This window comes from Vulpes vulpes, chromosome 15, assembly GCF_048418805.1.
Source record: "Vulpes vulpes isolate BD-2025 chromosome 15, VulVul3, whole genome shotgun sequence".
NCBI lineage: Eukaryota > Metazoa > Chordata > Mammalia > Carnivora > Canidae > Vulpes > Vulpes vulpes.
In genome coordinates this window covers 102,254,626-102,267,057 of record NC_132794.1, presented here as the reverse complement: position 1 = coordinate 102,267,057, position 12,432 = coordinate 102,254,626, and the positions used below count along the sequence as shown (strand labels likewise).

Sequence of the window (12,432 nt, the reverse complement as noted above, 5' to 3'; positions counted from 1 at the left end):
ATACAGTCATACCCTTCTCCCCACTGGCCCTGGTATCTTACCTTTCCACCTTTAAGTGCAAAGACTTTTAGTGCTTGGAAACAATTTCTTCCTAGGAGAGACACGAACTCTACTGAGGAAACTGAGGGTCTAACAGGTTGGGTGGTCACACAGCAAACGGATGGATGGGTACGAAGAACCTAGACTCTGGACCCTTCGCTGTGTGCAAACAGTCCCTTAGTTTCCAACATACATTCTAATTTCAGGGATGTTTTATCTACATTTCTAGCTCATCTTCATTTGGTAGTAGCTTCTGCAACTTTGGCTTCAAGCTTCTCTATAGCTTCACCTTATCCTCTGTCAAGGAGTCAGTGATCTGTGACTGCACAAAGAGATTGAATTAGGGCTTCTGTAATTCTGTAATTATGACGGATACTTCTATAAGGAGAAGATACTTTTCAAAACAGGAACCCTCCTTTGATACAGTGTTGACACCTATAGTCTTTTGCCAGCTGAGGTCGGGAGCCCAGCTACACCAAAACCCAGGCAACAAAACTCCTCTAGGTTTCTCTTCATAGTTTTCTTGCAAACACCTGTGGGCTGGCAGAAGGGGCTGGGCCAGCCTGGGGGTTGGGTAAGCAGTGTTAGAGATAAAAAAGCCTAGAATCTGGGAACCAATAGATATTTGATGTGGTCTGGCCTTTCTTAAGTATCTTAGACAACAAAAATTTTTTAAAAAAAATTCTAATTATGGTAAAGTAGATGTTGCAGTTCTAAATAATATAACAACTATGGCAGAAAGCTGCATTTTAATTCCTTGACTGACTCCTTTTCGGAAATCGACAAGTATTTACCAAAATTCTTGCCTTCACCGAGTACTATAGAAGCCAGGTGCTGGGGACCAGAAATGAATCCAACTGGGCCCCTGTCCTCTGGCACCCCGCAGTCTAGTGAGAAAGATGAAAATAGTCATAGTAGCTCCAAAGCTGTGTGTACAGTGCTGTGATGTGGGCAGGCCCAGTGTCAGGACAAAGTGTTTGGCCACCAGCATTTCCTTAGGTGGGGAAAGTATGGGATGCTTGAGCTTTATGGAGGCCTGGGAGGCTGCCCAGATGAGAGGTGGGGCATTTCAGGGAAAGGCAATGGCTTGTATAAAGGCCCAGAGCTGGAATAGGATACCTGGAGGACCCCAAGTGGTAGTGGCCACAGGGAAGGTTGTTGAGGAATGAGAGATGAAGTTGAAGAGCTCAGCATGTTTGGTTTTGAAGAGCCCTGCATGTTACACAGAGGAATTTAAATTGTCTCCTGGAGGCCATGAAGAGCTGTTGAAGAAATTAAGCAGGAATGTGACATGACGGGGTTTCTATTTTAGAAAGTCACTCTGGCTGCCATTGGAGGATGGACGGAATGCCTCGTGAGACCAGCAATGGGGAAGCCATTTAGGGGAGGATGATGGCCAGGAAAGAGGACTGACATGGCACCCAGTGTGCAGTGGGGACCAGAAGGGGGAGGTGGAGAGGACATGTGCATTGAGATATTTAAGCAGAAGAGTCAAGAATGAGTGCTAAATTTTTTTAATTGGCTGTTTGGGTGGTGAACATGCTGAAAAAAATAAGGGGGTTCTTTTAAGAAACTGAAAAAGTTATGAATTATTATAATACAAAGGAAGTTAGGAAAATAAAGAAATGAAAAAAAATACCCAATAATCTCATCATCATGGCACAACTAGTGTGCATATTTCGATTTATTTCCTTCCAATATTTCCCCCTAGTTTGTAAAGCAAAGTCAGTTTCCTAGATGACACTTTGTCTTGAGTGTTGGCTGCTTAATGGGAAATGCTGCACACTTCTTCAAGCCTGGGAAAGACTTACTTCTAGACCTATTGCTGGAGGCTCCATCATCACTTCTTATTTTGAAAGAGATCAATTTTTTTTTTTTTTTTGCATCTCTAAGAGCCAGTCACTTTGATCCAGGACTTTCTTGATCACGAATGTTTTATAGTTTCCTCTGTTCCATAGCTTGGTGCATCGATAGTTTGTTCCCTTCTACTTCCCCACTGGCCATAAAAATGATCAAGATGATGGAACACCTCATGCCTTTGTGTCCTGGAAAATTCAGCCTGAGATGCCAAGAAATGACAGTGTTCATATTAGTCCTTGCTGTGGCTTGTGAGGCCCACTTGTTGGAGAAGTTGGTGGGGAGTGCAACCCTCCCCCCCAAATGTTTCATTTAGCGCCCTGGTGTTTTCACTGCCAGAGTATTCTCTGAGGGTAGTTCCGCTTCTAGCCTTGCTCCACAAGGTGTGTCCAGCTTGGAAAATAAAAAGTAATTGATGAGAAGCTTATAAAAAAAAGTTATCCTGGCTCTAGCTGGCTCTTCTGGGTCAGAATAATTTGCCATTGGCAAGCTCCGTGTTTTGCACAGGAATAGAGAGAAACCTGCAGCCTTCTTGGGGAAGGTATTATGCAGGATGTCAGTCCTCTTGGCTTTGCATGAAAGGCCTCAGGGGCATGACCAGACAGTCAGTGGCCTTATTCTGTGTTATCAGGCTGAAAGGTGATCTTGGGCAGAGCAGACATTTGTGGGACAGAGGCAAGCCTGGAAGGGGAGCCAAATGAATCTGCCAATTCGGTGTGAAGATGTGCTTTCGGCGGAGTGTTGGCAAATAGGAGGCCACTAGATCCACTCCTTGGGTTGTCCCTGCTCTTCCTGGTCACCAGGAGCCTTCCTTTTCCTAGGCTCCTCTGGGAAAAAATGTGGTGATCAATGAACCCAGGGCAGGAGAGAGCTTCAAAGTAGGAGCTGGATAGTAGGGAACCGGGAAAAGGCTGATGCCCCACAGTAGGCGTTGGCACCATTTTTATCTCTCACATGCCCTTGTGCAGGGAGGACAGGATGGCATCCAACAGTATGTTCTCTGGGGCTTTGCCCAGGCTAATTTTACATGACAATGGGTGCTCTATGCTCTTCCATGGAGCACTGGAATGGCTCTGCAGGTTTCGAGTGGCCTGGCAGTGGAGTTGTTCCGGCCCAGCTCAGCAGCAGGAAGGGGCCTGTGGGTAACCGAGGAGCCCGGACAAGCATTTCCCTTGGCCACTCCTGTGCTTCCTATAGAAGAGGGCCTTCACTGGTCACAGGAGGGGTTGTCCAGGGCACAGCGGGTCGCCGTCCTTGACCACTGGGCTCTTTCATGCAGGCTGAAATGAAGATCGGACTTTTCATTCCACGTGGCTCACAGGGAGATTTTGCAAGGCAGTGTGTCAGAGTGTTTGTGTGGCTTCCTGCAGGCCTAGCCCTTCACACTCTGTCCACGTGAAAACGCCCAGTGAGCCAGAGACAGAAAGACACCCGGGGCCTCAAGCGCAGTTGGACTTGATCAAGCTACTCATGCTAGCAGGAGTAGAAGCTTAGTGGTCAGCAGAGTAGCAAGATGGTTTTGAAATTTGCTGGGCTCTTTAAAAATAGATAAAGAAAACCAAATGACTTTTTTTTTTCAAAGGAAACCACTGATAAAGGAATTGTGACATAAACAAAGAAAAATGTAAGCACTCTGTTCTTTTGAGAGCAATAAAGGCAGCGAACAGGGAAATGCCAGAAGCTGTGACCCAAAGTGTGCACTCTTCTCGGATCCCATTTCCATTTGCACACAAAGGGGAGATTCTTGTTTTCAAGTCACCTTCACAAAAAGGTATAACTCAGTGAAGGAAATGAGCTATAATTATAATTAGTATTTTTTAGTTTGTTCTTTCAATCAAAATAGCTCTTAAGTAGAGTATCCCAGTGCAACTTAATCTTATGTCAACACGTGCTCTGGAGAGCCTGCACTGGCCCCACATTCACACCAGGGGTACAGGTGTCTGGGTGAGAATCTCTCCATAAGGAAGTCTGTCTCTATTTATCCCATGGGACCTTCCACTTACACAGCTCGTAGGCTTTCTTTGTTTAAGCGCATGGTTCCTGAAGGCAGAGACAGAACCAGATCGAACCTTTTGGACTCTTGGTAGCAAGTGACAGGAACCAAATTTGAACTACTTTATAAGCACACAAAAAGGGTGGGAAGAAAGGGGGGGCTTGACATTGTTTAGGTCATATAGCTGGAAACAACATAGGCAGAAGTAGCAGACATCCACTACAATCTACCTTAGCACCCAAAGGGGACAGTAGCCTCAGCCTCTTCCATTGCGGCACCCCAAAGTCCTACTGTTTCTCTGTGGTTGCTGGGCCATGAGCCATTCCAGAGCTCTCCTTTGATTCCACCCACCTTTCCCTTTTGAGCATGTAGCATACCTTCCACTGAAAATCCTGGTCTTTCTGATTCATGTTCCAGGAAGACTAAGGTCTAGAAAATAGTTTTGGATTTGTAATAACCCAAGATCCCTGAATGGATAGGATGCTGTGGTATTAGAATCCTGCATTAGGGAAGGAGTTGGCACAGCAAGCAGATGCAGCTCAAAGTTCTTTTTCTTCCATCTCCATAAAATTCCAAGATTCCAAGGAGTGGACTTTTGACTCTAGTCGGGGCTCCTTCAACTCACCCAATAGCCAATAATTATTGACTTTGTCCTGTGCTTCTAGAGGTAAAGAGTAGAAGAGGAGGCTGAGTGTCTTTACTGCATGGAACAGAGACCTACCCAGCTGAGCTGAGACCTATTTATCTTGAGATAAGAATTCCTATGGCACAATTTCATGGAGATCTAAGAATAGGGCCAGTAGTGGGCATTACAAAGAGTGCACAAGGGGGATGGCTGGGGGTTCCTGCTAGATATGCCAACAGCAGGTGTTTTCCTCCTCATACGACTCCCCAGAAATGTGTGTGCTTGTGTGCTTTTTATTTAGCTCTGCACTCCTGAGAGACTATAAGAAAGGTGTTCATCTTATTCACAGCTGTAATTCACAGCACAAAGTGTGGCTCAAAGGAAATGTTCCTTGTATTTTTGTTCAGTGAGTTCATGGATCTTCACCTGATGCTCTGCTCTTTCAGTGACCAGTTAACTCCATGTTCTTGATTCTATCAGGCCTATTCCTGGTTGGCTTCTCTGGTGCCTCTGCTTTTCCAAAATTTTCTCCCATAACCCTGGATTGCATTTGACCTGTCATGATCTTTTCAACCTCTTCTCCATTTTGACCTTTTGGTTTTAGCTTCCACCATTAACTGACCAATAGGCTAGCAAACTAGGATAGTCTAATTTATTAGTTCAAATTCTTAAGAGGGAGGGAGAGAGGAAGATAGAGAGAGAGAAAACCAATTAGTTAGGTCATCCATTTGTACCAGGTCATAGATTGTGAGCCACCTAGAAGATTGTCCTTCATCTGATGCCCACTTTCATCATTAGCTGAGTGAAGGATAGAAGTCAATGTCAACTGGTTCAAAATATAGGTTCCTAGGCTGTGGGGTCTGTGGACCAGGCAGTTTCTCAAAGAATGGAGTGGGTGCAAAAGGCAATATTTGACCTCTCTTGTAAAAAAGGGCAAACTCTCTAAAGAGCTTATTATAGTTAGATAAGACTTAAAGGCAGATCAATATTAATCCATATAAGATCTGTTCTTGCTGCCTAACAATTCTTCCTCCTTTCTTCTAAGAGACATCTTAGGCCACAGCAGAGTTCAGGTGACCCAGGATAGGCTCATCATTGGACCTCAACTCCATAGCCTTAGTGATTGAGTCAAAGGTGAACATGTGTCACAGGCAAGTCAATAAGAGTTCTTTGAAATTTTTAACAATGGATCTAAAGAGGAGTGCCTGGGTAGCTCAGTCGGTTAAGGATCTGACTCTTGATCTCAGCTCAGGTCTTGATCTCAGGGTTGAGTTCAGGTCCCAAGTTGGGCTCCATGCTGGGTGTGGAGCCTACTTAAATAAATAAACAAACAAAAACAAAAAAAACCCCACAATAACAACAACAAAAACAATGGATCTAAAAGACAGCAGATATTTTTTTCTCTCTGATCATAGAACTGCTGGGTTATGAGTTTCTACTGCCAGCAGCCAGGTCCTCCATCATATGGAGGAAAGATTAAAATACAAAAGTGAGGACAAGATACTGAGAGAGAAGCTTGGCAGCTCTCACTCCTCACAGCCCAAGGTGAATCCTGCCTTTGTTTTTGTTCTTCCCCCTATTTGATTCAGAGGTCCAATAAATTCTCTCTCTCTGTCTCTGTCTCTCTGTGTATTTCTTTCTTTCTCTTTCCTCTTCCTCTCTTTGCTCAGGCTAATTTAAGTGGACTTTCTTACGCAACAAAGGTAGTTTTGAATTAAGATGAATGCTAAATTTGGCCATTTAAACTAAATATCTGTTAAATGAGCAAAACTGAAAGTTATAGACATTCGAGGGAAAGAAAAAGAGACAAAGAAAGAAACAGAGAGCTAACAAGCAAGCCAGCAAGCAGCACTGGCCCAGGAATCTAGAAGAGACTTCATGGCTGGCCACATAAGCCTTCATGATGAGGATTGAACTTGATTTTGGAGAAGGATGGGATATGAAAAGATAAGGGATGGGGACAAGGGAATGTCTTCCAGGTGAAATGGTATGGAAGAAGGCTTATGAAGGAGAAGGAGAGAATGAGCACAACATAGAAGTGGGCACACTCTTACTTTAAGCCTTGCTTTCCTAAGATTGATTTCATCTATTGATCTCAACTGAAAATTCTTTCAGAATGTGGGCTATTTCTTTTGCATCCCTGTCCTCACTAATGATCCCTACTATTGCAAGAATTCCAAGATCGATAGTGCTAGTGTTCTGGAACTCTTGAGTGGCATTCTCACAATTCCCAAGTCACCAAGAATCCCATTCCCAATGGGGAATGATCATGATAAGAATAGTCATAATTTTGAGTTTCACAGCATCTTATTTTCCATGATTTAAAAGTTCTTCTTAGTAGGGAGTAACCTACATCTTCAACATCTTCCAAAATGCCTTTAGCTTCTACTTGATGCTATGGTAGACCTGGAATAGATTTAAAATTCTTTCTGGGTTAGGTACTGTTTTAAAATCTGATCAGAGAGGATCCCTGTGTGTCTCAGCGGTTTAGCGCCTGCCTTGGCCCCGGGCGTGATCCTGGGGACCCAGGATCGGGCTCCCGGCATGGAGCCTGCTTCTCCCTCTGCCTGTGTCACTGCCTCTCCCTCTCTCATGAATAAATAAATAAAATCTTTTAAAAAATCTAATCAGAGACTCGTGAAATCTATGAATTCTCTCTCAGGAAAAATATACACATATAAAAATTTCTGCATAAAACTGCAAGGGACATTCAGCCATTCCCAAGACCCACCCACAGATCTCTAGGGATCCATTGAGCTCCTGGTTAAAAATGCTGGAAGGTAGGGGGGTTATTTGGACTTTAGTATTTTAGTTCCATTGCAATACTCTTTTTCCTAGAATAGCTCATATAAATCCCTTCCTGCTGGTTTTCTTGCATGCTTGGTTATTTTTTACCATGACTTGATCATTTTCCTTGAGAAATGATTTGTAGGAGTGTTTTGAGGCCTAGGTTAGGGATACAGTTTTTCCAAATAGAATTTGTGATTGCTCCTGCTATGTGCTTAAAAACTCTACTGGGCAGCCTGGGTGGCTCAGTGGATTTAGCACTGCCTTCAGCCCAGGGCATGGTCCTGGAGACCTGGGATCAAGTCCCACGCCAGGCTCCCTGCATGGAGCCTGCTTCTCCCTCTGCCTGTGTCTCTGCCTCTCTCTCTCTCTCTCTGTCTCTCTCTCTGTCTCTCACGAATAAATAAATAAAATCTTTAAAAAAAAACCCAAACAAACAAACTACCAATTCAGAACCTCTTTAAATGATATGGATAGCTTACAAAACTTTTGGCTCTCCAGGAGACATGATTTTGGGCTCATGTGGTAGACTCAATGATAGCCCTCAAAAGGACATACCTACATGTTAATCCACGGAACCTACGAATGTTACCATATTTGGAAAAGTGTAATTAAGCTAAGGATTTTGAGATGAAATCAGCCTGGATTATCTAGGTGGGCCCTAAATCCAATGACAAGTGTCCCTATAAGAGACGCACAAAGGAAAGATGCACAGAGTAGAGGAGTCAGAGCTAAGAGATGCCAGCAGCCGCCAGAAGGTAAAAGAGGAAAAGAACAGAATCTCACACAGAGCCTTTGGAGGGAATGCAGCCCTGCTAACACCTTGATTTCAGATTGCTGGCCTCCAGAACTGTGAAGGAACAAATTTCTGGGTTTTTTTTTTTTGAGGGGGGATTGGTGTTTTTTTTTTTTTTTTAAGCCCCTGGTTAGTGGTATTTGTTACAGCAGCTACAAGAAACCAATACAGGCTCCCAACAGGACTGGCCTATTATGATACCTCCTCTAGGACACTTTCTCTGGTCTGCTCTGCTTCACACCAAGATAGCTGGAAAAGAGATGCCAAAAAGTATGCAGGGTTTCTTATCTACAAGTCAGCCTGCCACAGTTTCATAGATGTTGGCAGAAGATGCAAGATTGCCAGGTCAGAGACAAAGGATAGTTTATTTCTTGCAGCAGCAGTAGTAGCCAGAGCATTTGTGTGGGTTCAGTGTACCCCAATTTCCACAGAGTGACATGAAGAGGACCAGATAATGCCTGCACACACAGTGTGCAACATCTTCTAAAGGCTGTTTATTATACCAACATCCTTGGAAAAACAATCCAGAACAAAGGCAGTGGGTGCTTCTACTCACAAGATGTGAAGAAATGAAGGGGAGCCATGCAGAATCTTCCCCCACAACAGAGAGCTGGAGGGGGTGGGGGGATGAGCTGGGCTGCGTTTACTTCTTCCTCACTCTTGTTCTGAAGGTACACAAGTTATCAATGGCTACGTGACCCCATCTGTCCAATTACCAGAAATGGACCAGAGCAGCTCATGTGTAAGTGCCTGATGGTGATACAAGTGGTACAAGGGTTGGATGAGTCCTTACATGGAACAGAAATGAGTGAAAAGTGGTAGTTTCCAAGGGGGTGACAATCTGTTTCACGAACTACTGAGAGATGTGGTATAGTTATTGTAGCCCAATGTCCTGTGAGGCTATTTGAACTATCTTGCGAGGTGGTTTCAAAAGAATGCTCAAACTACTTTGAGCAACCATAGCCTTGTTTTTTAAAAAGGAGGTGGGAAGTGGGGAGCAGCTTTCAGGGTGACTGCTTTGAAGAAGGCCTCCCTTATTTGGATGTAGGGTCCAGCAGGACTGTTATACAGCAAAGCGGCAAGCTCCCTGGTTGATAATTCTGTGTCCTGAGAGCCCACCAGCACTAAGCTGTGAGGGGGAAGGCAGGCATACCTACAGCCAAGGGGTGAAGTCAGAGAGGGTAAGCTGTACCCAGGACCATTCCCTGCCTAATGGCACATTCCCACCTACAGGGACTCCATGGTCAATGCATCGCTCAAGGCTTACGTAGAAGCAGAAGGAGCCAGACTTTGGAAAAACCCACCCCAGCTCCTGTGGTTTGTCTTTATTCATGGTTTCCATAGTTGAGGTGCTCTCTGAGCCAGGCACTTCTGTTGGGAATCTTATCACCTGCCAATCTACATGGCCGCTTTGGGAACGGAAGTGCTCAAGCCAAGATGGACTTCCGCCTTAGCTCATTGTAACGCCTGCGTTCAACCGCTTGTGTTGATTCCATCGGAGGAAGAAAGCCACTGAGGCAGAAGCAGATAAAATGCAGATATGATTGATTGCCGGTGCTCCAAGGAGGAGGAGAGGGAGAGGCTGTGTGGTAAAGAAAATCCAAAGTGTTCTTTCTTCATCAAAGTTAAATGTTTCTGAATTCAGTACCTAATCCAGAACAAAACCCAATGCCTGAGATGTGAACTTTCTTTTTCTTCTTCTTTTTTTTTTTTTTCCTTTTTATTTTTGAGAGCTAAGCACATGTTTCCCCCTGCGTCAGCAAGGGGGAAAAGCGAGTTAAAGGCAACCAAAGGACATGAACTTGAACTGAAGCTTGAAAATATAGGCTGTCTTAGATTGGATCTCAAGATTCAGAGACATTTTGATATAGAGCTGAACATAAGTCTTTTCTCCTCCAAAGACCAGTTACCCTTTGTTCTGGAAGCAGAAAGGTTGAGCCTACATTTCCCAGGGTGGAAAAAAAAAATAAGGCTTCCAATTGAGCAAAAACCACAGTTTTCCCAAGACTTATTTTGGTTCTTTATCTTGAGGCTGGTTGGACATAAGATCTTGAGTTGGAATGTACGTTTGTAAGGGTGAAGGTGTCTCCAAGGATGGCACTTGTAGGCTTTACTTAGAGCTTTGTAGACGTGCACAGTGACCCTTGATGGTTGGGGGTTGACTTGTGGTCCAGGGGTGTCGTGAGTTGTTGCATGCAAAGGACTGAAGCAGGCAGTGTAGGAAAGAGCCTGGCTGCTGTTTCTGCATAGACTCTAGAACAAGACAAAAGGGTCTTTGCTCTGCTCTAGTTGGGGGGCTGGAATCTTTAGCATGAGGCTTAAGAGAGTTAACGTAACCAGAGGGCAGTGCGCAACCCCAGCTATAACATCAGTTTGGGCCACCATTTGGCCCAGCTAACCTAGGGGCAAAATGGAACTTTAGAGGGCACCCTTATTTCACAGTAGGAGACAGTGTGACCTGGAGGTGAGATGGGCTTTACCTAAGCCTTTGCATTGGTCTGGTCCTCAAGAAGCAGGCTCCAAGGCAGGACTCAATAGGCAAGGATTTTATTAGCGAGAACACCTATGTGGGGGATAACGTGGAAGAAGCCAGACAAGGCCACGGGGCAGGTGTGATCTGAGTGGAAGCATTCTAGACTGCTGTGTGGTCCAAGTCAGGTTAGCAAGGCTGCTGGGGGTGGGGCAGCCAAAATCAGCTGGCGGAGGAGTCTTATGTCTCCCAGGAAGGGGGCCAACTTAGAATCCCTACCATGTCATTCACTGGCCTCTGTGAAAGACTGGCAGTGGATTTCCGGGTGACAGCTGGGACCCTAGGCACATTCTCTCTCTCTTTTTTTTTTTTAAGATTTTATTTATTTATTCATGAGAGACAGAGACAGAGAGAGAGAGAGAGAGAGAGAGGAGAGAGAGAGAGAAGCAGAGACACAGGCAGAGAGTTAAGGAGCCCAACGCAGGACTCGATCCCAGGACTCCAGGATCACCCCCTGGGCTAAAGGCAGGAGTTAAACTGCTGAGCCACCCAGGCGTCCCCTACTGACACATTCTCACAGCCACCTCAATGCACTTGAACTTGGACTCACAGCTGGTACTCATCCTCCCTCTCTTCCTTTCTCCTTTCTAAATACCTCTCATCTTCTCTGTCACCTTGGCAAGTCCTGATGGCTCATGTATGACCAAAACTGTCATTCCTGGGAATACCTGAACCCTTGATAACAAACTCTTTTCAGGCTTGGGTTGGTGCTCATGTCTGCTTATAGTTAGGGAGAAGCCAAGGAATACCAGGTGATACCCAAGTAGATTGCTTGGATTCACACATACTCCTCTGTGCCCCCGTCATGTAAAAGCATCTCTCTGTTCTCCAGATTATCAAGGTCAAGAGCCCCAGCCAGCATAATGATTTCTCTCTTCTCCTGATGATCCTTGACCATGAATTCAAAATACACTGGTGGCAGCCATAAATTATAGTTCAATGGGCTGTTTGTTGTGTACCCTTTGGGAGACCAGGACCTTCAACTGGGCAGAGTCCAGAGCTGCAGGGACAGGAAGTTTAAGATCTCCAATGAGTCATTGGGAGTGATGGTGAGTGGAGCCACTCACTGCTGCATCTACCCCTTTGGTTCTTAAACTCATGTATCTTTCCTACTAGAGACCGTACCATGTAGGAGCCTCTGACTTAATAAACATACTACATCCTAAAGGACACACCCTATTTTTTCTGAGGGTTTCCTCCGAGTTGACACTTGAGCTGCACCTTTAGAAGCTTGTTCCAGGAGGTAGGCTAATCACCAAGTCAGCTGCCCAAGCACATATCCAATTGGAGAATGACATGCCAGTCTCTGCACTTTGCAAGTTCCCCCAATTTTCATGAGTGACTTGACTAACTTCAGGGAAGGTGTTGTATTATCTGTAATTTACTTTCAAACACTCTACCATACATGGTATGATATATACGTGGGTGCTGGCGTTAAACTCTGGGAAGCTAGTCAATGTTTAGAGTACACTAACCAGGAGCCCCCACTCTCACAATGGTGAGTTTGCATCTGAGAACTCTAAGGTCACTAAAGGCCTTCAGCCCTTATGCTAGATGACCTCCAATACATTCTCCATCCTCCACACTGCCCGGGGTGGGCCCTAGGAGCTGATGTTGGTGAGAGGTGCTAACCCAGCCTCTCTGCCTCTGGCTTCCTGTAAGGTTCAGCTGGTGGAAGGCAGAACAGATGATTGCCAGCTGGAAGGATGGAGAGGCTGGGGTGTTTATCCCTCTTTCCCACCCACAGCCCAAGCAAGCCCTCTGCGGCTCTGAATCAACAGTGGCTCCTTTCCTCCACAAAGGTT

The 12,432-nt window shown here is 45.1% G+C and overlaps 1 long non-coding RNA gene across 2 annotated transcripts in view; it reads left to right on the top strand.

Annotated features, from left to right (window-relative positions):
* The window catches only part of LOC112916237 (uncharacterized), a 136,610-nt gene that overhangs the window by 61,525 nt on the left and 62,653 nt on the right, over positions 1-12,432 (top strand). The gene's annotated exons all lie outside the window — the stretch shown is intronic.